We start from the raw sequence: 25306 nt of genomic DNA on the forward strand, positions 1-25306 counted from the left end.
AGCTGCCAACCCCCAGCCAAGGGCTCAGCCCATGAAACTATCTATTATCTGTAAGGCACCAAGTAACAACAAGTAACAACATCAAAGGCCTTTGTGTTCATCAACCTACCTGGCTCTTTATTACAAGAACAACAGAACTAGCATTTGAGCCTTGTGCAGACAGACTTGCTTTGCCACCTCCTTCTTGCCCCTGTGATCACAGGTTAGTGACACCTTTCTTTCCCAGGATATGTATGGAGGAGCAGGAGATGATGAGTAGTTAGGCTGGAAGCCAAAAGCACTGCCTGCTCTGCATGCAAAACCTGCAATGGTCCCCTGGAAGAAATTAAAGTTTCTTTTATTAAAAACAGGAAAGTCAATGGTATTACACCAGGGTTGCATTTGGCCCAAGGATCAAAAGCCAGACATGTATTTTACACTACTTTTTGTTTTACAGGTATAGCCCACAAGCCACAGAGGCAGAAAAACTGTGCCTTGTCCTCACAGAGACAGGTGGCCTAGAAGTCTTACTAGATTTTTTGTCCAACATTGCTTTTTTCTATTCCAATCAGTAAGAAACAGCACCAAGGTAAGGGCAAGTCATAGTGTATGGGAAGCAAAGCGTCATTGCTTCTGCACTGGTTCAGGGTGTGGTGAGATGTCTTCCCTGTGCTCCTGCAGTACCTGGTGCTCCTGTGGTGCCAGCATGGATGGCCACAGACCAGAGTAACTGCAGAACCTGCAAGGACTGACACAGCCTCTGAACACTCCCCTGACATCCAGCAATTCCTAGCAAAGGCACTTCCAAGCATGATACGGGTTTTTTCATTGCCATTGCTAGGTTTTTTCTTCTCTCAAATTGCCTTTTGAACCCATGCAACATTTTAGCAGCCAGAACTTGTTTTGGCAAGGAATTTCACAGTTCCGCTATGCCTTTTGGTTTGCATGAGATGAGACTGGTGCACAAATGATAACATGTCCTAATGTTGTCATTAGGACAAAGCCAAAGTCTATTTTGCCTTTGCTAGAAACTCCACTAAGGTTAGGATTCACATCTCTAATGTTTTTTTTGCATTGTAAGCTCAGAATCCAAATGGCAGGACTGCATTTTTGAAATTGTTACTGGGGTTTTATAAACAAAACTAATTCAGGGGGGAGAGGACAGAAGGTGGAAGAGATGTTAAATACTACAGCAATGTGGGCCTGTGCAATGGATTTGTGACAGCTTTTACCTTTGCACTTTTCCTGCGACCAAAGGGTAGAACTGTAAGGATTGGTCTGCATATTTGTACACTCTGCATGCAGCTAGAGAAGAGATGGAAAACATTTTTCAACCATTCATTCCTCTGTTTCTGTATGGAGGGAGAAGAGCAGGTCTTTCACCAAGCTGTCGGGTGTCTCTAAGTACATGAGAGAGCACACTGAGCAGGTTGGATGGGAATTGCTCTAGAAGCTCTAAGTATTGTTATGTGGTTTCTTACCTTTCCAGGTTTCTTTGTTTCTCTGATTTCTGGGCAGAAATACAGCCTGGAGTGCCCAAGTGCTGTGGCCAAGTCAGCTGTCGTGACATTTACAACACAACCAGAGTGCAGGAAATCTCCCAAGAAAGCTTGTTTTTATAGGCTGCCTGAAGGCTTGCATATGTCAGATACGCTTATCCAGACCAAACCCAGCCTTCCTGAAACTCATCCCTCACTAACATTAATGCTTTTTTCCATGTCAATTTGAGTGGTGTGAGATTTTTGGCAATCAGGGAGTAGTAAAGATTTGTTTACAGCTGTTTTGGAAGAGATGCTGGTTTGTTTATTGCAATTCATGCCAAGAGAATATTTCCTAACAAGTAATATATTCCAACTTCTTCATTTTTGTAATGATTTTCATTTACTGAAGGGCTTTCATCTCAACAACTTGTGTTGTTTAGCAGTTGCCAACCACATAAAGCAAATGGAGGGAAGAAAAAAAAAGAAGACATTTTGTAAGATGTTATCCCCTTCTTGAAAATTTTAAAGATAAAGTCTCAGACTGAGGCACAGGAATTCAAAAAGAAGGGGGGACCACTAAACTGTAATATTTCCTTGCTTTTTTTAGGTATCAGATTTTTACATAAATGATGAATCAATCTAAAACCTTTAGGACCATATCCTTGTTCCTTGGCCCAACTACCTTAAGTGAACATTTTTAATCCTGCTTCCAGCACTGACAGAAAGCTGAAAGGAGATTTCCAAGACCATTTAGGTATCATCAGTCTTAAATAGTTTCTGCAAACTTTGATTATTCAGAAGTGCACATAAAGGAACTTTAAAAGACTTTTAATGCCTGATATTAATTTCCTTAAATATGTAAATATTAACCAAATCTTTTTTGCAGAGTTGTCTGGTTCAAGGTGGGAGGAGGTTTAACAAGTATTAAGCCCCCAGGTAAGATTCCTTGTCTAATGATATATAAGGTCACATGGGCCCACTGTTAAAACAGAAGGTACAGTTTATTCCCCCCAAAATATGTTCATTGTGCATTCCTTTTTATGTGAAGACTCTAAAGTCAGCAAAGTTTGTGGCCTTAGTAGAACATGCAGAATTGGAAGATCTGCTGAGAGCTGAAGAACTCATCTCAGAAATGCAGCTCTCTAGGCCCCATTGTCATTATCTGATCTAGAATGCAAGATATATCCTGCATGGGAAGATACAATCTACATTTCCCAGTGTGTTAATAACTTGACCCCTTCCAAAGGTCCTGCTGTGTGTATTGAAGCTGTCTATTAATTCCCTTGTGGATTGCTGGTTTTGGTATTTAATCTCCAGAAGGAATTTAAGAAGGTCAAAGTCCCCTTCTTTGAGGAATGCCATAGAAGTAATAAAATGAAGTACATTTGCCCCTCAAAGAGCTACAAGTCTGGGAGCTGTGTTGACAAGAGACCTTTGGACTATTTATACCGCTATTAGAAAGGGGAGGAAGGGCAGGGAGGTTGTTACTGTAGTTTGGTAAGTATGGGAAGATAGTTGATATACGTGGAGTTTTAACCCCACTGTGACATTTGATTTTTGGCAAATATAGCAAAGTGATCAAGGTCTCTTTTCAAACCACTATAATTCTATAGACCCCCTTGGTCTCTGCATGGTGGCTAGAATTTGGACGATGGTTGATTTCTTGGAGTGAGCAAGTTTCAGATGTAATAATACTCAGCAAAATTCCTGTAGAGGGATCTGCTCTGGAGCATCTTTGTTGGTAGGACACTAGCAGAGAGCACCACTAAGCCCACAGGCCAAATAGAAAAATCCAGAAGAGGAGCACATGGCAGCACTGGTTCCATCCTAAATCCAAGTTTCAAATTGACCTTCTCCAGTCTGCAGAGGACTTCTGAGATAGCAGAATCAGGGCCTTTCTGCTGCTGAGGGAAAACCAAACCAAATCAAAATCCACACCAAAACCTTCAAGGACTAGAATTTACCAACCTGTAATATAGAAGTTCCATGTTTTAAGACCCACTGGGCATTTTAAGCTATTGTCTCACAACAGTCATGGAGATATGGGAAAAATTTTCAAAGGTCATTTCAAAAAGTGCATCTGTTGTAGTGACTCTGGGCACAGCTGAAGTTACCACGTGTGGATGGGTTTTCAGTGCTTGTACAGCACCCATGAGTGATTCACACCTCACAGAGTAGGACCTATGATGGGTTGCTGATATTACGTGGCATTACCCCAGATCTTTGATTACATTACCAGAGTTTCTAGTTCAGCTTTCCAAGAAAAACACAGTAAATATGATAGCACTGTTTGTTTATGTGCTTGTCTATCCATCTGTTCCTTCAAGCCTTTTGGCCAATTCCAATTAAACTTTGGCAGCAGATGAAGATTCAAGCCATCATACTCTTGCAAGCTGATTTAAATAGCCTAGAAATACCTCCTCAAAGAAAAAGCTGCCACATAACCTCAACCCAGGTTGAGGAGTTTGACTCCCAGAAATGCAAAAGGAAAAGAAACACCAAAACTGAGACTTTGGTTCTGTGGTTTGTGAAGCTACGTCCCATGAACACTGGAGGCCTGTATGTAATGCAAGGTATGTAATGAGCAGCCTTGTGAAGGCCTGAAAATCCTTCTCAAAAAGCTGCAACGGCACTTCCCCATTATCCTGGAAAGAAAACACTTTCAGCTCAGCATTCCTAGGGACCTAACAGTTAAGGCTGCAAATACAAATTCTCTACCACAAACACAACCTGTGCATGGTCAGGAGTCAATGTTGCCAGCTTTGCTCCCCAGGGATGCAGGGCAGTGCCCCCCTGGACCTCTCAGGATGAGGCTCCTCACCCCAAAATCTTCTTGCAGCCTCGGACGTGGCTGACTGCTGTTTGTGCTCAGTGCCTTACACAGCCCAGGTGTGGGCAGATAATGGCTTGGACTTCCCTTTTCCTGCTGCTTTTATTTTATCTGCGCTGAGATACCATCAGCAACAAGGCAAGTGTTGGGAGATTTCTTTGACAGTCCCCTCAGACATCTGATTACAAACGGCCCTGGCTTATCCAACGCCTCGCCTAGCTGATTACTTCAAAGGGACTGGCTTTCCCTTCTCTTGCTTCTGCTGCCCAAATAGCTCCTTTTCCAGGTCTCTGTTTTTGGCCAAGCTTTTTATAAAGTGCATCAGTGTCACTGTCTGGACAGGGCTGGTTCTGAGATAGAATCTGGGCCTCTGACCAGATAAGCCCAAACTTTGGGATGGGAAAATCTGCTGGAAATTGAGGTTTTATAAAACTTTCATATTATTCTTATGTGTTCACAGAGTTCAAAAATTGGATTGAGGTCATGAACCTTTCCCTCCTCCTGTCATTTGAAACTAGAGCTTTTTCCAAGAGTGATTCGTTCCATTAAAAGAGCATTTTCCTAACTAAATGGGGGTTCTGTGCTACTGCGTGTCCAGATTGGAGAGGTGATGAATCACAAGATGGAAGAACAACTTTGGAAGGAAGAGCCCATCAACATGATTAGAAACCATGGATAAAATCCTGGCCCAGTGAAGCCAGCAGCAAAATATTACTGACCTCTGTAAGACCAGGTTTTCACCATCCATTTATTTTTTTTTCCATTGGAGTTTTTCTTCTCTCCTCCTCATGGGATCTGTGCTTGTTCCTTCAGCACACTCAGAAGGGGTTTTTTTTCTCCTATTTTTTAATAGCCTGCAGATTTCTTTTATCCACAACTGTTTCTTAGACTGCTTCCCTTTGGTACATATCTGCCTCCTGAAACATCTGAGATGAACTTTGAACAGGCTGAGAATAAGACAAAATAAATTTGCCCCTGGAAACTTCATTCTTTCCAAAATTTTCTGTGGGTTTCACTACCATGCCAGCAGAAAAATAGATGCCTTACATGTATTTTGAAAGGAAATTTGTTTGCAGGGTAAGTTTCTCACTGCCAGAACAAGCCAGCATAGCTACAAAGCATGATGCACATGGATGGCAGGAGGATGTTTTTTCCCATTAGGCTGCCTCTGCACAGCAGACCACTGAAGCCATCCAGGGCCAGTGTGATCCCCAGTGTTGGCACCACGGGGACCACCCCCAGCACCTGAAACACCATTAATGTCTTGAGTTGTAACACTCATGTAATCATGTGTGGGACTTCTCCTTCCCCATGGTTCAAGAGCTGAACCTCTTCTTTATCCCTGTTTTTCTCTTGGTAGAACTGAGAGCCCTATGTCACAGTGCATACCTGCACTACCAGAGCACATTAAAGCTCAATCCATGCTCTTGAGAGCTTAACAACCTACTTTTGCTGTTAACAGTTTAGTTTAACAACTTGTAATTAACTTTTCCAGGTTACCAGTTAAGTTTCCCACTGCTCACAGAGTGCATTTAGTGTTTGGGATCTCAGCTACACCTTCTGTGCTGAAGATCAGCCTTCAAAGGAGTTTACTGTAAAAAGATATTTCACACCAACGTTTTGCTTCCAAGAAGTTGTATTACAAGTTTGGAAATCCAACTGCTATCCAACTGGTAGCCTGGAAAGTTGCTGAGCTGATAGTCAAAGAGCCTGAAATCCTCTGTGCAACATGCATTAAGAAAGCAATCCCAGTACTTCCCCAATTCAAAGGGCACCTCTATCTTTCTTCAGCCCTTCATGTCCCCCCAGAGGTGGGCAGCAGAGCCTCCAGGTCGTGCACGCTGGCTGCTACTGTACAGAGAGATGCTCCAAGGGGTGGAGCCCCACTGACCAAGCTCATCAGGTGATGGATGTGGTGTGCCCCAAGTTCTTCTCTGTTTCAAGTACCCAGGTTATCGGAGCGCTGCCATTAGAAATGTAAACTGCAAATGGAACATCAAACAACAGTTCTGTCCTGCACAGCATCACTGCCAAGGCTCAGCCAAGGAGGAGCTCCCTGATCATTTCCAGCTCTCAGACTGCTGGGGAAGAGCTAGGGAGTGACTGGGATAAAGAGCAGCATTCACAACAGCCTCCATCCCCTTCTTCAGGAGGGCTAAGGTCACGCTTTCCTCCTACAGTCAGCTTTGTTATATTAAGTATAATTCTCTTTACTTTATGAAAACAGGTTAAGAGGAAGAACTGGAGATATTTGGATTAATGTACAAGAACAGGGGGATTAAGAGGCCCTGTCAATTAAGGTGATCCCTTTAAGGCTCTGCCCTTTAACCCCTGGAGCTTGGCTTTAATTCCTGCTCAGACTGATGTGACACAAACCCTTCTAATCTGACAGTTGATACAGGTCAAAAGTTAAATGTGTCCAGGCAGGAAAAGACACCATTCTCATGGTCTCCATCCCCAGGAGCCACCCTGACGCAGCAGCTCCAGGTGCCCTGCATGGCAGTGAGAGAGGCTCTGAGGTGACAGGCTGTTTTGGCACTTTCTGGTGCTGATGTTCCCAGTTGGGATTCTTGCAAATACTATCTTTCACAGTTTTGGTCCCAGCACCCTTCATGATGCTCTGGCCCCATGAGGGTGTTACAGGGCATGTGCCACTTTGTTCCTCTCCATTGCAGGGCTCATCCTGGCCTTCAGGTGGGGTTTCAGCATTTTCCATGCTGTGTGGTGTGGTTGGTTCTGTAAGCAGTGACCCTGGTCCAGCTACTACACAAGTTTATGGATGGAGAGGTATCAGGCTGTGCCATGTGAGTAGGCTGAGGGATCATCCTGGCCATCAGAGATGTAGCTGCTGTGGCTTCTGTGACTGAAAAGATAAGTAGAGAGCTCCAGGGATCATCTACCCACCTTGTTTAGACACCTCTGTTGGAAGAGGTGGTGCTTGTCAGTGTCTGCCTCACATACTGGTAGTGAATGGGGCTGATGGGTCTGCCTCAGTCCCCTTAACCTGCTGCTGGCACCCTGAGGCCACCATGATGGATCTGCCTCTCATTACAGGGGCTTGTAAACCTAAACCAAACCAGATCGTGTTTTTCATCTAAAAACTACTGTCATGTCCTAAGAAGGATGTTGAAGATGGTTTATGAGCTGTGAGATCTTCCAGCTTTCACAGTCAGCCTCCATCCAAACCCAGGCTTCAGCAGTAGTGAAGTTAGTGCTGGTCAGTCAGGGCTGAGCAGACTACTTTAAATGAATAAATGTCTTATTTCTCAGAATTACGAACAAAGGAATTGTGGTTATCCAAGGCTGTATTTTGTCCTGAAGACAGTGCCTCTGGCCTAGGCTTGGGCCCTTGCTGGTGTCTGTTTTCTCTCTAACATCTTGCACCTGCTCTGGTTCAGAGAAAATTTACAGTGCTTATGCTGAGAAAGAAGAAGAGCATCGTTCCATTCCAGATAGTTCTTTTAAAAGTATTTCTGGGTCAAATCCTCTGTGGCTGGGCACAGTGGCAGCAAGGATGACCACAGCAGGGAGCTATGGGGACACAAGCAGCAGGGAGCAGGAGCCTAGGCTCCATGTCCTGAAGAAGTCCTCTTCTACTGGTTTATTTCAACTTTTCTACATGTGACTGCTTTTTTCTTTTGTCTTTCTCTTTTCTGTTTCCTGAGGTCAGACAGTCTTTGCGGTTAATAGCCAGACATTTGTCTCTTCATCTCCAGAGCCACAGTACTGCTGTGTGCCTTCAACAAGCCCATCACGGGCTGTTGCTGCAGCTGCAGGATCCAAAGCCCTGTTTGCAGCCCTATCTTGCAGGACTAATTTCAGCAGTACCTCAAGATGCTTTTCCTGGGCATACCCCGCAAGAGCTGGAGGAGCCTGCATGTCTGGCCTGACTCAGGGGCAGTGCAGGGATTGCTTTTCCCCCACCCCATTCCTCAAATGCCACAGCCCCAGAGAGGTCTCCAAGCACACCCTTGGGCACCCCTGGGATACAAAACCCACAATATGTAGGAGGATCCAACCACAAAAAGAAAGTTTGGCTCAGCTTCAGTATTTTAAGAACAAGGAACAGAGAAAGACAGATGCCATTTCCAAGCTATCCAGAAGTGGAGAGCGTAGGCACTGTAGTCAGGTCAGGTTTGCCATGCTCTACCTCCATGCTCAGCATCTTGCCTCAACACATGGTCTAGATTAAGTCCCATTCTCTTTTTTAAGCCATTAAACCATCATGAGCTCTCCAGTCCCTCAGTGGGCTCATCTTGGAAAATCTTGCAATAGCTCCAGTTTCTGCCAAATCATTCGGATCTTAGCTTTCAACTTGTCTTTCACCCTGGAGGTTTGTCTTCCCCACTGGTAGAAGGCAAAAGGTCTTGTACAAAAGCCCCAGGAAAAGTGTGTGTAGGCTCACTGATGCTGATTTGAAGCAAAGACAGAGCTTGCGTGGGGGTGTGCATATGTAGAACTCAGCACTCCACCTCAGGGGCCACCCACAAAATCCAAAATGAGTTATTTGCTCATATATTTTCCCCACGATAAGATTAATTTGTGGGAGGGGGTGAGGAACACAGAGACTTTGAGGCTGTTGAACTTTGCTGTTCGGACAGATGTTCTGTTTGTACTCAATCTGGTCCAAACCCACATTTGAATGCTTTTAGCAGAGCTGAGCTGATGCTCTGCGAATGACCTGATCTCTTAGCTCATCCGTGCCATATGGAGAAAGTGGTGTGCTCAGGAGCGTGATACAAACTCCTGAACCTGCCATCAGCTTTATTTTCTTAGATTGAGGCAACTTTGATCACTTTGTAGCCCTTCAGCAGACCAAGTGCCTCTCCTGCCCGGATTGCACTGTGACCAGCTCACCAAGGCACGTGCAAGGTGTCTAGTGGCTGGGGGGCACCTTGGCAAGTAGCCCATGGGTGCCAGCCAGTATGAGCTTGGTTAAGGTATGTTCACACCACAGGGTGACAATTTTGGCACAACAGAGAAGTTCAGGAGGCTAAGACAAGTGAATGAAAGCTTTAATAAAATGTGCATAGCCATCCCTGCCTTGGCCAGGGGAAGCACTGAGATGGGCACCGTGAGGGGAGCTCTGTGCCCAGTGAGCTCTGCAAGGAGTACCCCCTATTGTGCCTTTTCTCATGGTGGTCCATCAGTCCTGATCTTCACTTCAAGGCTTCTTTTAGTGCCAGAAAAACATCTTTAAGTTCATTAGCAGATGTATAATATTTTAGAAACGGTCCTTCAGGAGACTAACTTCATAGGCCAGCAAGCTGCAGATGCAGCATTTGGAGTCCATGTTAAACAAACAGCAGCTGAGAAAGACAGAAGGAAGTCAGAAATCAATAAAATCTTTCCTAGACTAAATGGTGTAGTGCTGCACAGCAGGTATGTCATCTAATAAATACACCTGTTGAACGAAAAGGGGTAAGCAAAGAGAAGGAGGGGAAATGTAGCCTGAGGCCACCCCAGACTGGAAGCCAGCTGCTGTTTGAGCAGTGCACATGGGCATGAGAGATATATTTGTTAAAAAAAAGGGAAAGGATGCGTGGGAGAAAGGCTTGTGCCATTCAAGCGTGACCTGCAATAGTCCAGGCCCTGCTCCAAGAGCCCAGTCTCTTAAACTTACCCAAACAGTCTGAGCAAAGGCAGCTCCTGTGATTTTGCAGCCCAAGTTCCCTGGAGGCTGGCCAGGAACTAAGTCAGTAAATAAAAACATTACATTTTTTTAAGTCTCGGCCAAGAAGAGGAAAGCAAAGCTTCATGGACTAGTGTTTGCATGCAAGGATTGGCTGACGTCCTTCAAGTCCCTGCTGTTGCCAGGTTCTCTTGCTGGGTCTCTGTAGAAAGGGAAGCAGTGCATGAGCAGCTCTGCCAGCCACAGCTTCCTGGTGTTGAATGCACTCACAGCAAACAGTGTCTCTCACAAGCCACAGAGCACCATTGCAGCCTGTCCCCACAGAAGAGAGAAGAACTTGTAGAGCATGTTGTGGGAAAAGGGCAAAAATACTCTTGAATGCTTCAAGTCCCTGATGTTGTCTAAGACATTGCCAGGGGTTGGGAGTTCATCACTGAGCTTCTTCTCCAGAGCAACTAGCCATCAGATGCATGTCTCAGATGGTCCTTATGCTAGATGATGCCTTCCCAAACCTTCTGCCATGATAAAGTCCTAAGTCCAAATCCCTCTCACAGCACGTGCTGAGAGGAGGGTGGCCCAACCTGGCTGTTGATACAGTGTGGCATAAAGATTAAATCATATGTCTTAACCCTGTGCCTTTCCCTGTACTGGAATGTTCCTAAAATGCTTCGAGATTCCTGGATGAAAGGATCTGTTAATAATAACACTTTATTACTGCAAAGCTACCACTAAAGGTCTGTCAGCTTTTCCTTTGTGATCACATACACTGGGGTTTGCCACAAAGTTACAGAACACCTCCTCAGGCTGATACTTGGAAAACCATATCCCAGGCCTGAGCCATTTAATTTTTTGTTCATTTTTTGAAAGCTTGTCTTGGCTGATTTGAAGCCTGAAAAGTGAAAAAAATCAGAACAAAACCAATAATACCTGAACTGTAAAATCTGCACCCTGGTGATTTACCATGAAATGACTGCCTGGATTAGACTGACTATTGTTAGAGCAACACTCCACATCACCACTGAATGGGACAAAAAATAAATAGAAGGGTAGAAGAGGTATTTTATTTTATATGAAGGCATGGAAAATCATGGTAGCTCAGCATCTCTTCTCACCTACATCTTCCCCCCTGGAGCAAGCATGAATCATGTGGACAGGAGCACAAATAAATCTTAATGTAGACAGACTTATGTCTGCAATGTCCTCATCCAGCTGGTCTTTGCCAACCAGAGTGTGAAAATGCAGTAGCTGTTTAGTGAGGTGAGGAATGATCACTTTTTAATTAAAAGAAATCAATTTGTAGAAATATTTTTACAGAGAGAAGTAACACGTTCACTGTCTGGCAATACAACACACTGCACAAACACTGTGATGGAGATACTTCCTGCAGGAGTTTGGTGGCTCTACTCTTCAGTGCTCCCTATGGCCTGGGGCATTGCTTTAACCGCATCCTTTATTCACATGCTCTTTCCTAAGCATCTTGGCTTGGACGGGCAGTTTCTGCAAGGATGGCATCAGGACAAGAACTCCTACATGTCTGTGACCCATGCAGTGACCACAGCTGTCCATTGTTACACTTTGCCATCTTGGTCAGCAGCTTTTTGCTGGCCTTGGAGCAACACTGGGTAGGGGATGGAAAATACTCTTAACGGGCCCTATGGCAACTAGAATCAATTAAATAGGATTAAACAGGAACCAAACAGGAATTGGAGAAATGTTTCTGTTGCTTTTACCAGCACTAGAGAGGAATCTGATTGTAATTGTGTCCTCTTTACTGACCTGACCAGTACAGAAATGGATATCCAGATAAAATCAAGCAAATTCATAAAATCAGATTCTATGAAAAAGCAGCAGGATGGAGATGGAGAAGCAAGGCCTGTGTGCTGCACTCAGGTAACTGCCTAGACTTGTGCTGCAGTGACTGACCTCAGCCCATCAACAGTGCCCTCATTCTCAGCAAAGCAGGGACAGGGCTGCTGAGAAAGGGGCCTCACCCCACACCTCAACAGCTCACACAAGCTATTGATTATCATCATCCTTCCCTAACCTGGTCTTCAATTTTTCTGTCCACATCTTACATAACTGTCCCCATACTTAATTCATTTCTGGGAACATTCACTAACGTTACGTGACTAGTTTGGGTCCCTTTCTGCAATGAAATTTCCTCTGCAGTACATTTAGGCAACTGGATCTTGGTGGTGGCAAAACCCAGGAGAATCTAATGCAAGAGTTTTCTGAACAGCAAGGTAAAAATGGAACTTTTTGTTAACCAGAAGAGGCAGAGGGAGCATCACCCAAATTGGGAACTACAGCCAAAGACATTGCCCTCAGAGGTCTGCAGCATTTTCTTCTCTTTTTCATATGAAGGAAATGCAGGATAAGAACAATAAAACAGGATAACAAATGCACAGGATCACCAAAGCCTCCATTCCAGAATTTTAATGGAACAAGCTATTCTGCACTCAAGTTAAAAAATAATTATAAAATTCAACTACTGTAATACTTGACAACACAAACTTATGGAATGATTGCCCAGATTTCATCTCTGAAAGCAGAAAATTATTTAAACTACTGTAGTGTTCAAATTGCTGCAAAATTCTTGTCTCCATTCTGGAAAGTCAGAGGGCAAAATTATAGTGGAGCAGAAAACACAAGAGACAGACCTGCCACTTGAGTAACCATAATTCAGTATGATATCAGAATAGAGATGAAGGAAAGTCTAATTTCATTGTAATGCATACACAATGCTTTTCCATAATAAGCATTCACTACTTTCTTGCAAGACAAGCTGTTCTTGGACTATAATATTGGAGAAGTGAAAGGAAAGGCATAACTATTTATTTTTAAAATCAGTGATTCTTTAAGATGTTCACATGTTTTGAATAACCCAACAGAAAGCAAAGTTAATGACTGCAGGAGTCAAGAAAAGCAAAGAAGCAAAATGAGACTGAAAATTCAGTCTTTGGGAAAGGTGTCCAAGAAGGTGACATGGCAAACATCCAGGCACTGAGCTGACAATATCTTGAGGCTAGGAGTTAAAAATCACTCTGCCGATAAATTGCAGCTTACGGCAGAGATACTGCCAGAAGAAAAACCTCTGACACAACAGGTAAAGCACCATATATCTGTAAAGGATGGAAATAACCCAAACAAACTGAGACTAGTTCTAGCTATAAGGTTATAATGAAATTTAAAGAAATACACTCGTCCGACTAGACTGTGTAGCTGGGATATTGTAGCAACTCTTGGAGTGCAGTGATTTCTGCCAAAACATGGACCCCATGTCCCGGTGTTTCAACTGAAAAAAAGAATGCCTTTAAAGGCATTGGACTTGAACTGAAGCTGCTAAAATGGCAATAAAAATTCCTTGGTATCAATGAACTGTTAAGAACGTCACCTTGAAATATCAAACATCTTTTCTCTATTTCCTGAATCCTCTCTAACAGTGATGAAAAAACAGGAAAAAACCCCCCCGATAAAAACAGGGTCACACACACTCTGTCTTACATATGTATCCAGACTACATTCTTCAGCAAAAGGTAAAATTTTATTTAAACAAGCCAAGTATGTAACTGAAAATGCTTCAGTCAGAAATAAAAAATAATAATCATTTATACATATGTAAAATCGAAGTTGGACACATTTAGTTATGAAAGACCTGATGAGAATCTGGAACTTCTTAGGCTCATGAAATTTCCCAAGAAAAGAAGAGAGATCTGGACTTAAAAACACTCCAGAAAAGATTAAGCGAAGTCTTGGTTCATTTAGCAGATGAGCCACATTTCAGTAAGAAAGAAAACATATTAAATGACTGGAAATGTCATAAAAATGTTATGCTTCATCTGTATTAACTGGCAGAAATGGTATTTGCAGATCCAGCAAGCTATATGAGTGCTGAAAGAATATTTTCAGGACTCCAATTTCTCCCTTCAACACAGAGGTCCAATATTACAGAGCAAATATCAGAAATTGTTTCTTTGTTTTTCTGAAATAAATTATTCAGGAGAAGCATGTTTGTTTGATAACATTAGAGATTCAGAGTATATTCTACAAAATTACCATGCAAGAGTGAGTGATGAAGACAGAGATCAAAATTGTAACTTCAACTTTTTATTTTTATTTCTAGCAGGATTAAAACCAATCTGAAGGTATAACCAAATCAAATTTTTTCATTTTATTTTTCATACCATGAACCAAAGCAAGATAAAGTATCCAAAGGCAAGGTAGAATGCAATACAGCCTTGCTTGACATCTGGATGTGAAGTCCCCAAATCCTGCAGTCCTGCAGAGCAAGACCAGAGAAGCTTTGATGCAACTACCCTTAAAGTCGCACACACTGGGAGGTTCATGCAGACCAGCACAGCTGCAGATCAAAATGCAGCTTTGTATGGAAGAACCTGATCATGAGCAATACAAAGCAGCTTGAAAGTTCCTCTCTCACACTCTACATCTGGAAAAATAACCTCCACACTTCATTTAAGTAATTATTTTAGTAATCAGCACAATTATATGATATTAGAAAGCATCCAGAGAAAGCATAATAAAATAATAAGGGTATTTTTTATCTGGAAACCACTTCACAGTAATTAATTCCTCATCTATATTTGACCACTGTAACACTGTGCATAGGTTGAAACTTGAAAGAGTATTAGTATCCACGCACACGTGCTCCTTAGCACTAAGCTCATTTCCTACCCAAATGCAGTGTTCAGTTTAAAAGGTAATGCCTCCCCTACAGAGGGTATGGGCTACAGTGATATTCCTTCCTTTAATGAGGAGGAATACTGCTGTGCTGAGAGTATTTCCATGACCAAATTAAATTCTTGAAGTACGCCCAGCATAGCCGAGAGCACGGCTCTGCAGCCTTTCCTTACCTCTCTTTATGGCCTGACCTCACCACAGCAGAACTGAAGCCACTGCTGAAAACAAACTTCAGGGCCCAATTCTGCCCCCAGTTATGTTTAAGCAAGTCAACCTTCTTGAGGAAGGTACTACTGAAGGATTTCTCAGACCACATTCTTTGTAGTCTACCGGAGTAGACTGAAAGTGATGTATATTAGGAGAGTCTTTCAGTTTAGCATGTCTAGTCTTTTCCTTTTTTTTTTTTTTTTGAACCTTGCATTTTTCCAAGTCTTCAAGAAAGCCTTTTCAGACTAGTTGTCCTGGTTTGAGCCAGGATAAAGCCAATTTTTCTTTTTACTGATTTTTTTTTCCTTCAGTAAGCTTTCTTGTAGCTAGCAACAGTGTGTTCTGCTAGGCTGATAAGACAGTGGAATGTTTTTCTAACTACTGAGGCTTCAAGGCTGCACCTGCACTCTGCCGGCTCAGACACTATGGGGAGATCTGTGACCCTCCCCGTAGGAGACTGAGTTAGACAGACAGCAAAATTGGCCAAAGATATTCCATTCCATATATCTACGTAAGCTCAAAGGAAGGTCAGAGATCACAGAAGACAACTTCCTTCCTTCTTCTTCCCTTCTCTTCCGTCCATAGCCGGTGTCCAGGGAGGACTCTGTTCATCCATCACCGTCGATCCTCAGGCTTGATCTCTCCTGACCCCCATAACTCTCTGCTTTCTCCAGCAGCAGCTCCGGGATTCCTCGGGACTCTTCCCAGTTCAGGGAAGTGCTGTGGGAGTTGCTGGGGTGGGGGGAGGCGAGAGGCTTTTGCCCATACCTGAATATATCTGTATATAATTGTATATATTTTCTTGTATGATTCATTAGTGTTTTAATTAAAGCTGTGTAGTTTAGTTTTCAATCCAGCCAAGTCTCTCTTTTTCTCTCTCTCCTTCCCTACCTGGGTGGGAGGGGGAGGGGATCGAGAGCATTGTTGTCGGACCTGAGTCAAACTGTGACACTAGTACAAGAAAATTAAATTAAAGAGAGAAGACAGAAAATCTCAGACTTTATTATTTGTTTTGAAAAAGTTTGACTGTCCCTCAGTGCTCATGATAAAATACTAAAAACAGGCTTTCGTAGCTGAAAGAATATGTGTATATTTAGAAGAAGCAATGGGATCTATAAATAGATTAAATGATGCACGCTTTGTTTGAGTGAGCTCTCAACATTGTATACAAATTAAACATTTCCAGAAATTCTGTTGGCCCTATGTAACAGTGTGGTATTGTGGGCTTCCAAAATTACCTTTGACACTAGAAAAAAAAACCCACAACAAAAACCAAGTCTGTATATATAATGGAAAATGTGCCTTGATAAACATAAGGTACTTTGTTGACTCTGGTTGAAAACTCACTGTTGAAGTAATCTCACATGGACAAAAAATGAGGCCTTGTTTTATTTATTTTGTTTATTTTACTTCTTTAGCAAAGTCACGAGTTTACAGACATTGCAATGGAAATGGAAACTTGTACCTCATCAGACTGGTAAGCAGAGTCCAGCGTAGCTCCCTGGCACTCTGGCACAGTCGCAGTTTTCACCAATGCATCTGCAGAGGAAGAAGTGTTACCATCTGAAGGCTTTGGATGGACCATTACAGTGTTGTTGGACCTACCTTAACAAAAGTCTGCAGAAGAGATGCTGCCCACCCCACCCTCACCTCTCTCAGCCCCTGGGTAGCCCAGCCCATCAGCTGTTCCAAACATCTGACATTCATCCTAGGTAGGCTTAAGAAATGTTTGGGGATTTTGAGTGTTCCAGCTTCTCTTTACTTGGTAGAGGCAGAGAAATATTTCTATATGCAGAAAACCCACAGTAGACCAGTCTGGCCCTTCTCTGCTTCGCAGGAGAACAAATTGGCAGTTAAAACCAATAAAGAAGGACACTTTGCCTGACACCCCCGGTGCTGTTCTCTCCACATGCCTTGAGACCCTTTACCAAAGGATCATTGCATTTTGATAACATTTACATAGCTATTGATAATGTAATTGCAACCATTACATGTAGTACTTGGCCTGAAAAAGAAAGGTTTGACTTTCTTCCCACAATGTATGGATACTTCCTGATGGTTTCTGTACTCTTTGTTATGGTATGTAGGACCTACTAAATTTCAAAATTATCTCTTTCCTCATGTCTACACCAGCCTGTCCCGTTTTCCTCTACTGCCTCGAACACACTGAGGAAGTTGAGGAAGTACCTGCAAGCACAGCTCCCTTGCCTTGTTCTGCTTTAGCTTCATGATTGTGGCTCTGACGCACCTCAACACTCAGGTGATGGCTCCTCTCATAGGATGGAAGTCCTCTTGATCTTCAGTGCAATGCAGTGCAGGGCATTGCACAAGGAAGCACAACAAATGTTTTATGAGTAGTTTGCCTCTCTTGTTCTCCATATTGCTGTCTTTGAATGAGCACCTTTATAAAACACATTGACATGTGCCAGTGAAAAACACTGCAGGTAAGGGAGGAAGAATCACAGTTGACTTACTTGCAGTTATGGGAGAAGCAAGTGATGAACTGAAGCGGGTGTAAGTTCTTGCATTCTCCAAGGTTGATTTCCCCCTGTGGCAATAACAATGCCTACTCAACAGGATCTACAGTCGAACCCACAATTTTATTATTAAATTACAGACCAAGAAATGCTTAAAATAAAAACTGATTAGATCAAATACTACTTGCTTAGCACATCACCATGGCAACTCCCCTTGCTTATTTATAATGATGATGGCCTCTACAATAAACTTTGAAATAGATACATAGATAGAACCAAGTCAAAACAAATTACAGAAAATTAGTATCTTAACTGGAAGTAATTAAGTTCATCATCCTCTGCCCCGGGATATTAGTAGGCCCAAGATAGAAAAGGTATGGTGATCAGAACTCACACATAAGCAGAATTTAAGCACATACATAAATGCAAACCACAAAATCCCCAGCCACTTGCTGTGGTACTCTAAAATCTATAGATACTGCAGAATATTTTAACTTCAAATTTCACCAGACACCCAGTGTTTTCACATGCTCTGGTGGCTTCCAGTATGGTCTGACCAGGCAGCACAGTACTAGTGATGATAGTACACAAACACTTCCCAGAAGAATCTCTACTTGGAAATACTACTAAAAGCTAAATTATCTCAGCTCATTGCAGTCATTCACTGAATCTCTCCTTAGCTCCATGACTCACTCCCAGCTGATTGCAAAAACATCTCATTATCACCTGAAACTAGTCTGGTTTCTCACAGACAACCTGGCAGAAACTTCTCAAAGGTGCCCACACTCTTCTGTAAATGATCGAAGTGATCAAGTATCTCCTCTAAGAGACACCAACAGATAATTAAGAACTTGGGTATGTTGCAAGAGCACCAACAACAGCAGTAGTGTCAATGTCAATATCTGCACTTGGGTCTCAATCTCTGTGGTCCACAGAGGGAAATGGGCACCATAAAAGGTGACTTGTCACCCTTCTGAGGGGTATACAGGAGCAAAAAAGGTAGTAGGTAGACCAAAGCCTGGAAAATGAGAACAAGTAGCATTATTTTGCACTGTAAAGCAAACATGAAAACAGCTAGATCCCAACCAAAGCACATACGTGGTAGGTTCTATGATCTGAAACACAGCTCCCACACACTGTGCTCCTTTATGTTCATAGACCTTTCCCCAAAGCCCAAATTTCTGTGTGTTTGTGCAGATGACACAGTTCCAGGCAAGGCTGCTCTTTGCCTGCCCACATAGGCAGGCAAACAAGGATCTTCACAATCAAAGAAAAGCATTCACAGTTCATCAGTCTTTATTTTACTGTCTTTAAATACCCAGTTAGGAATTAGGGGAAAACCACTGTGTGGTTTAAGTAGCCAGTGCTCTACCACAAAAGATGAATAGTGAATAGCGGAAGTGAATGATTCCCAGAAAACTCATAGTCTGAAAATGGCTTGTCTGTGTTATTCAGCAAATGCTTCTGAATAATGAACAAGCAAACAGAAGTCAGAACATGACCTGCGGATGGATTAAGTTCATCAGAGCATTTATTCACAATGAAATATTTATTATACACTAAATATATATATGTATACGCTGGGGGGGCATTTATATACCTCACACTCTTGTGTAAGCATAAACAAACTAGAGCACTGAGAGCAGCATATTATCTATCAGATAGTAATGAGGAATGCTAATTGGAGAGCAGGAAATTAATGTCCATAGGTGCCTTAGTGCAACATCCCTACGTCAGCTACATCTTACCTTCCCATTTCATCTGTCCTATGCTGAAGGCATGTGACTTGCATACTGAAAACATGATGGCTATGCATCTGCAAGGCACCTGGGTATGAAAAGAGGCAAGACCTGACCAACTTCTTCACAGTGTTTCTTATGAGACTGATGATGAGGTGAGAGCTTAGACAGAGAGTCATTTTATGAGCACTGCTGCTGAAATGTCCTGGCCAAGAAACTGTCAGAGATGTCACCTACAATGAACCTTGCCTCTCACCTTACAGATGTTCTCTTCTTGTTGCAGTGATTAATCAGCCCTCAAAAGTAATCTGGAAGGGACAGCCACTGGCATAACCATTTATTCAGGGGTATCACATATTGCAAGACCTGCTTTCAAAACCCTTTGTGGGGTTCCCTGAGTGGGAAGCCATTTGAGGGTCAACCACAAATAATCCAAAAGTATTTATTTTCCTATTGAGACATGCTTATTAGGTCATTAAGCTCTGTCAAATTCTCCAGTAGTATTGGGTGAAAAACAGATACTTTTTTTCACCTGCCAACTGGAAAGAATCATTTGGGGCTGATTTGATTTTTTTAATTTTAAAATACAGACTCATTTCAAAATGAAAATATAATTTTTAACAAAATATCAAGATGCTTTCCAGGCTTTCTCCCCACTTTTTGTCAAAATGATTTATCAGACTTGAACCAAATTGATTCAATTGCCCTAAAACTGCTGAGAATTTATATATTAACTAAAAATATTTTCTGCTCAGCTCCATCCAAAACACGTATAACACTTGCAAGAACTGGTGGGGGAAACTGTGACTGGGATACAGAAATACTTAAACATCCAATGCAAATAAAGTGCAAATGTAGTGGCCTCACTACTACAGAAATGCCTTGGCTTGTTTCCACGTGGAGTCAGTGAGGTGATTAACTGGCCACATGCACTAATTATTTGAAGTTGATGTATACATCAGCACTGTGCAAACTGGGTGCTGTTCTGCTCCCAAGAAAAAAATCCATTTAACTGAAACCTGGAGACTGGACCTTCTGTGCCTGATGAAACTTGAAATAAGGTACAGAAAAACAGGGATTTCCAGAGACTTGGAAAGCAGAGGTTGGAGCAGACCCTTAAAAGCCAACAGCCTGTCCAGGGAAAGCCCTTGCTCTGCTGGCTGCAGTAGCCCCTCAGGGCTTCCCCAGGGAAGGAATCACTTGCATAGGGACTCCCACCATTTCTGTTCTGTTGGAAAGGTTTCTAACAACCTTCTCCCTTGGGACTAAGATGGGAAAGCATGGAGCGAACTGCACATTACCCACAGATGCCTTACGTTTGGAGGAGCATCTGTGGTGGTATGACTGCAACACCAAATCCAGACAAATGCCCTTTTCTGATCATGTTCTCTATCATTCTGCAACTGGTTCTTGCACAAGCAATTCACAATATAAGTATAAATACAGTGAGTGGCTTCTCTTCTCAGTTGGCAGAAACTGGAAAAAAACCAACAAACAACAAAAAACTCCAAAAACCTCTGCATAAACACAAAAGAGGCTGGTCTCAGACCACTTTAAAATCAAGAGTCCAAATTCTGCTCCAAGTCTGAGTGAAGAAGGTGCAAGTCTACTAAGGAAAGTAAAGCTTTAGCACCTCCAACATTTCATGTCAGAGCACCTTTGGTTAGAGCCCTGTGCCATAAGTGCTGCTAAGCATGGACAGTTCTCTCCTACATATTTCTTCCCATGAATGTCTATGCACAGCATTTAAATTTTGCTTTCCTCTCTTGGATGGAAACAAACAGGTTTGTTACTCATCCATGTTTGGAGTAGGCAGAGCAGGATCAGGCCTGAGCAATAGCTGGAAGGTACCTGTAGGCCTGGTTCTCCTACATACAGACGGCAAAACACTATGTTAAAGTTTAGCTTAAAGGTTGGTTGACTTGAACACAACCTATCAACCCAGTTTCAGTTCCTGGAGTGCTCAGAGGCTCTAAGCAGTCCTGCTCTTCACTGTCTCTTTTCATATATTCCCATGAGCTGTGGCTGAGCCTTATCTGTTCTCTATTTACTATTTGCATGTTTTAAAACAAGGTGGGGAACAACCGCCAAGAAAATCCTAGCACATTTTCTCTGTGTGACAGCCACGCTATAAATAATAGAAAATTAATGTTTTCTTTATTATTTTTTTTTCATATCTGCTTACGGTTGGCTTGTCCAATGTATTTCAGGCAGCAAAATTAGATCAGTAGCAGCTTTGTCAAATGTATTTTTTTTTCTTACAAGATGTTCAGTGCCTTTCAGAGCTTGTCCAGTCAAGTTCCCTTGAAGAGCTGATGAAAAACACAGATCTTCTGGTGCTCTTCAGCAGCCCTGTGCCTGGGGGGACGGGGTGGATTGCTTGTCTGTGTATCAGTACATCGTTCTGTGAAACAAGGCTGGGAAGGAATGAATGGAAAAAAAGAGTAGAGGTCAGGTGGAAGCTTTTATAACCGCTTGAACCTGCAATAAGGGGAAAACCTTCTCCTAAAGCGTCAAGTGCAGGAGGGGCTGTCTACCCACTAGATGGTGCTGGAAAATAATACAACTGCCTGGATCATGTCTCTGCCAACCAGACCTTCCATCCAGATTGGGCCATGGCCTGATGAGGGAGCAATGCCTGAGCCTGCCATGTGCTAAGTGTGTGCTTAACAATCAGCTGGAAGTCAATACACTCTCTACTCTGGTTTGAACTCAGTGTGGTCTTCTCGGTGTATAGATGCGCCCTAAAAGAGAGAGGTTAGTTCAGGTGTATTTTGGTGCCCCCAATGTGTTGCAAACTGAGCACTCTGACAAGCAGCCAGGCTGCTGGCACAGCGGGTGCTGGGGGTGCAGCCTCAGGCTCCTCGCACGCCGACCCTCTGCCCATGGACTGGGGCTCTGTGGGCACTGGCTAATGCAGCAGCATGTTTGCTGGGCTCAGCAGCAACGGCCAAGGAGATCTGCATGTCAGCAGCCAGCAAGACAGGAAATTCTTTTGTTCAAGCCAGCCAAGTTTTAACAGGCCTTCTGATGCAGGAAGCCCTACCAGGGCTGGCACGAAGGTGTGCACTCACCAGCAGGAGCTCCCCGTGCACTCTGCAGGTGGCTACGCCCCACTTCTCATACATGCAGTTGCATCCTTCCTTGCCATTTTGTGTCCAAAAAATTCAGTCTCAGGAGACACTGTGGTGTATGAAGAACACAGGTGACACAAGTGATGTCTGTGGCTGGCAGGGCCTGAGTAACCAGTGCTGACTGGGCTGCTCACTTCAGGGAGGAGCAGCCACTGATACGCTGAAGCCTGGGAGACCCAGGTGTGGAGGAAGGCATGTCTTCTTCCCAGGCAGGGCCACCAAGGGGGTGAGCAGGACCCAAGGGGGAAGGGCACCCAGCCAACTGAGGACACCAAGGACTGTAATGTTTTTTCCTCACATTTTCATAAAACCTTAAACCATGACACGGTTCCATTTTCACCTGAAAAGTTTCATATTAGTGATGGCATGGGGTTAGTACAAAACAATTCTCCCTGACTTGTCATTTACACAGAACACTGCTTTCTCATGGGTACACAAGGAGGTACCACAGCAACTCCTGTCTCTAAATGTTTCTTACCTAACTCCAGCTTCCAGCTTTCACTTTTTTTCCTGCACTGTTTTAAATTAATGGCAGAAATTAATCACCCTTGCTAGTGGACATAACAAGCTGGATTCACATGCAGACCGTAATTCAGAATTACTCTATCTGATGAAAGAGAGTTTCCCTGATATTACATGCTGAACAGTGAGATCAATTTCGAGCCCTGTTTGCCAGTGTTTTTCACTGCAAAGAATACTCAAAGCCAGAATACAATGCTCTCACATAGCCACAGAAAAATGACAGACATGGAATATAAGGCTAGTTATAAGTAAGGAATCTGGCCCCTAAAGCTGCAAACTTGTATAGACTGGAAAAGCTTTCAGGGTAGAAAGCAGAGCCACAGGTCAGACCAATTTCTGCAGCGGTCACACAAAGGCCAGCTGAGGTCAGGTCATCTGCAATAAGCAGGTATTTCCATGCCAGAGCACTGGGTACTGTGGTCCTGGCATGTCCTTGTTCCAAACACAGGGCCAATATTTGCTATTACAAATCATTTATTAAAGCTTGGCCAATCATAATAGCAAATTTGTATGTATGTGAAGATCTCTATATTTTGCCAAAAGTAGCTCATGCATAAAAAATATTACATAAACTTTCTGAACATATATCAAAATAAATATTACAAATTACAGGAAATATGCTAAAATGATTCCCATTAAAGTTTCAGGATTTGTTTAGGATTACTCTGATGGTTATAAAAGTGTCTCCTCTCATATCCTTCAATTGAAGGAACAGCTCTGCCTTGGTCATTTTCTCCTCTTAAAAACATGCCAGATATTTCTTATATCCAGCAGAACTCCTAAAGGCACAGTGCAAACTCTAAACACCTGCACTTCTCCAGACCAAGTACACTGCTGAGCTGGATCCCCCCAGGTCAGAAAAATCTTCTGTGCCAGTTTTCCAGGGCTGACTGATGTTGCCCCTCCACAGCACACAGAGCTGAGCCTTCAAGCCACCATCTGCAGTGGTCACTGTGTGTGTGTGGGTCATGCCAGCACTTTAAAGGCAGGTGTCAACACCCTTCACAGGGCGCGACAACAGCAGGACTCGAACTTTCACTGTAAGTGGCAAAGAGGGATGAAGTCACATATTTGCCTCAGTTGATGCCTTTCAACTTGCCCTTGCTCCAGCTCTGGCTGTACTCACTTTGCAGTGTGATAGTGACTGCAGCATCATGGCATGCTTTGGTGCTTATGGTCTTTCTTACATCTGCCTCTTACCCAGCAGGATGGACGTGGCAGGGCTTTGCCTCACAAACTAAGACACCTACATTCAGCTCTGAGCTGAAGTGCACCCATAAAGCCCGACACAAACTTCTCTCTGTTAGTGGCAGAGGGTCCTTTGACTTTGAGGGGTTTGGGATTTTGCCCCAAGGCTGATGAAAATGCCACGATATTCACAGGCTGAAACCTTGTATCCTGCAGATAGTCAAATAGTCGTGTTTGGTAAGTCCTAAGTCTATCCTGACAAGAATAATTTGTTCAGGTCTGGTTAGTCTTTCACTAAAAGTGATGCAGTGATAGTGGCAGCTGAAAGACAGGAAATTAAAACAATGACAGAGGTAGAAAAAAATGCAATGGGAAACACTGGAACTGTGTAACTCAATGAAACAGAAAAGCTAAGTGTTTAAGGATAATTTTTAAATGAACAAAAGAAAAGAGTTTTTACAACACGTTACCTCTGGCACTTACTGCCTCATGATTTCATTGAAGCCAAGCATAGGATCAGGTTTCTGAGAAGGCTTAGATATGGATAAACTAGATCCATATGAAGACATATATCAATAGAATGGGGGAAAAAAATCTACCTTTTAATTATAATCTCTTGTGAGTCAGTCAAATTATTCCATGGTTGCATATTACAAGAGTTTTTGCACTTCCCATAAAGCACCCGTTATTTGGCACATCAATATTTTTGAAGCTGCCACCACAGCCTCTTTCTTGGAGAGGGAGCAGGCGGGAGAAGACGGGAATGAAGAAACCTAACGTGAAGTGATGCAGAACGGGTCAAGCAGCCCTTGTGGAGGCCGTGGCTGCGAGCGCCGAGGCAGCCAGCCCCGGGAGCCCAGCCCGCCCGTCCCATCGCCTCCCGGCTCCGCGGGGCCGGAGGGCACCACGGAAAAGTCCAGTGTGCCCAGAGTAACCCAGTGAGGAGCCAGTATACAAAGCTTAAGTAACTCGCCCAAAGTCACACACCATATAAATAGAAAAGCTCGGGCTCCAGGAGGAGCACCCTGTCTCCTGGTGTGTTCTTAACCCGGGGTGCCTGTCTCCTGCCACGCAAACGCAGCTAATGAAAAGAAGGGTGGGTGCTGCGTGATGCTCGCTCTTAGATGCGTATCTGTTTCACATACGTCTCTTATCTCTCTTGTCCCCTTTCAGGCGGCACATCAAGTACTGCTCTGTCTGGCCAGCCCTGTGTTTCCGATGCCTCCCCTCCCTGCCCAGCCCGCTCGCTCACGCACGGAAGAAACGCAGCCGGAGCCCCTCCCTGCCGGACTGTCCCTCCCTGCGCCCTCCGGGGGCGGCTCAGGGGCCCGAGCACAGGAGGAGGGACCGCAGGGGCTCTGCCCAAGGCAGGGGCGGCGCTGCCACCTGCCGGCCGCTGCGGCGGGAGCGGGGAGCGGG

This window comes from Chaetura pelagica, unplaced genomic scaffold (assembly GCF_000747805.2).
Source record: "Chaetura pelagica isolate M959 unplaced genomic scaffold, ChaPel_1.0 scaffold17, whole genome shotgun sequence".
In the NCBI taxonomy this organism is placed as follows: Eukaryota; Metazoa; Chordata; class Aves; order Apodiformes; family Apodidae; genus Chaetura; species Chaetura pelagica.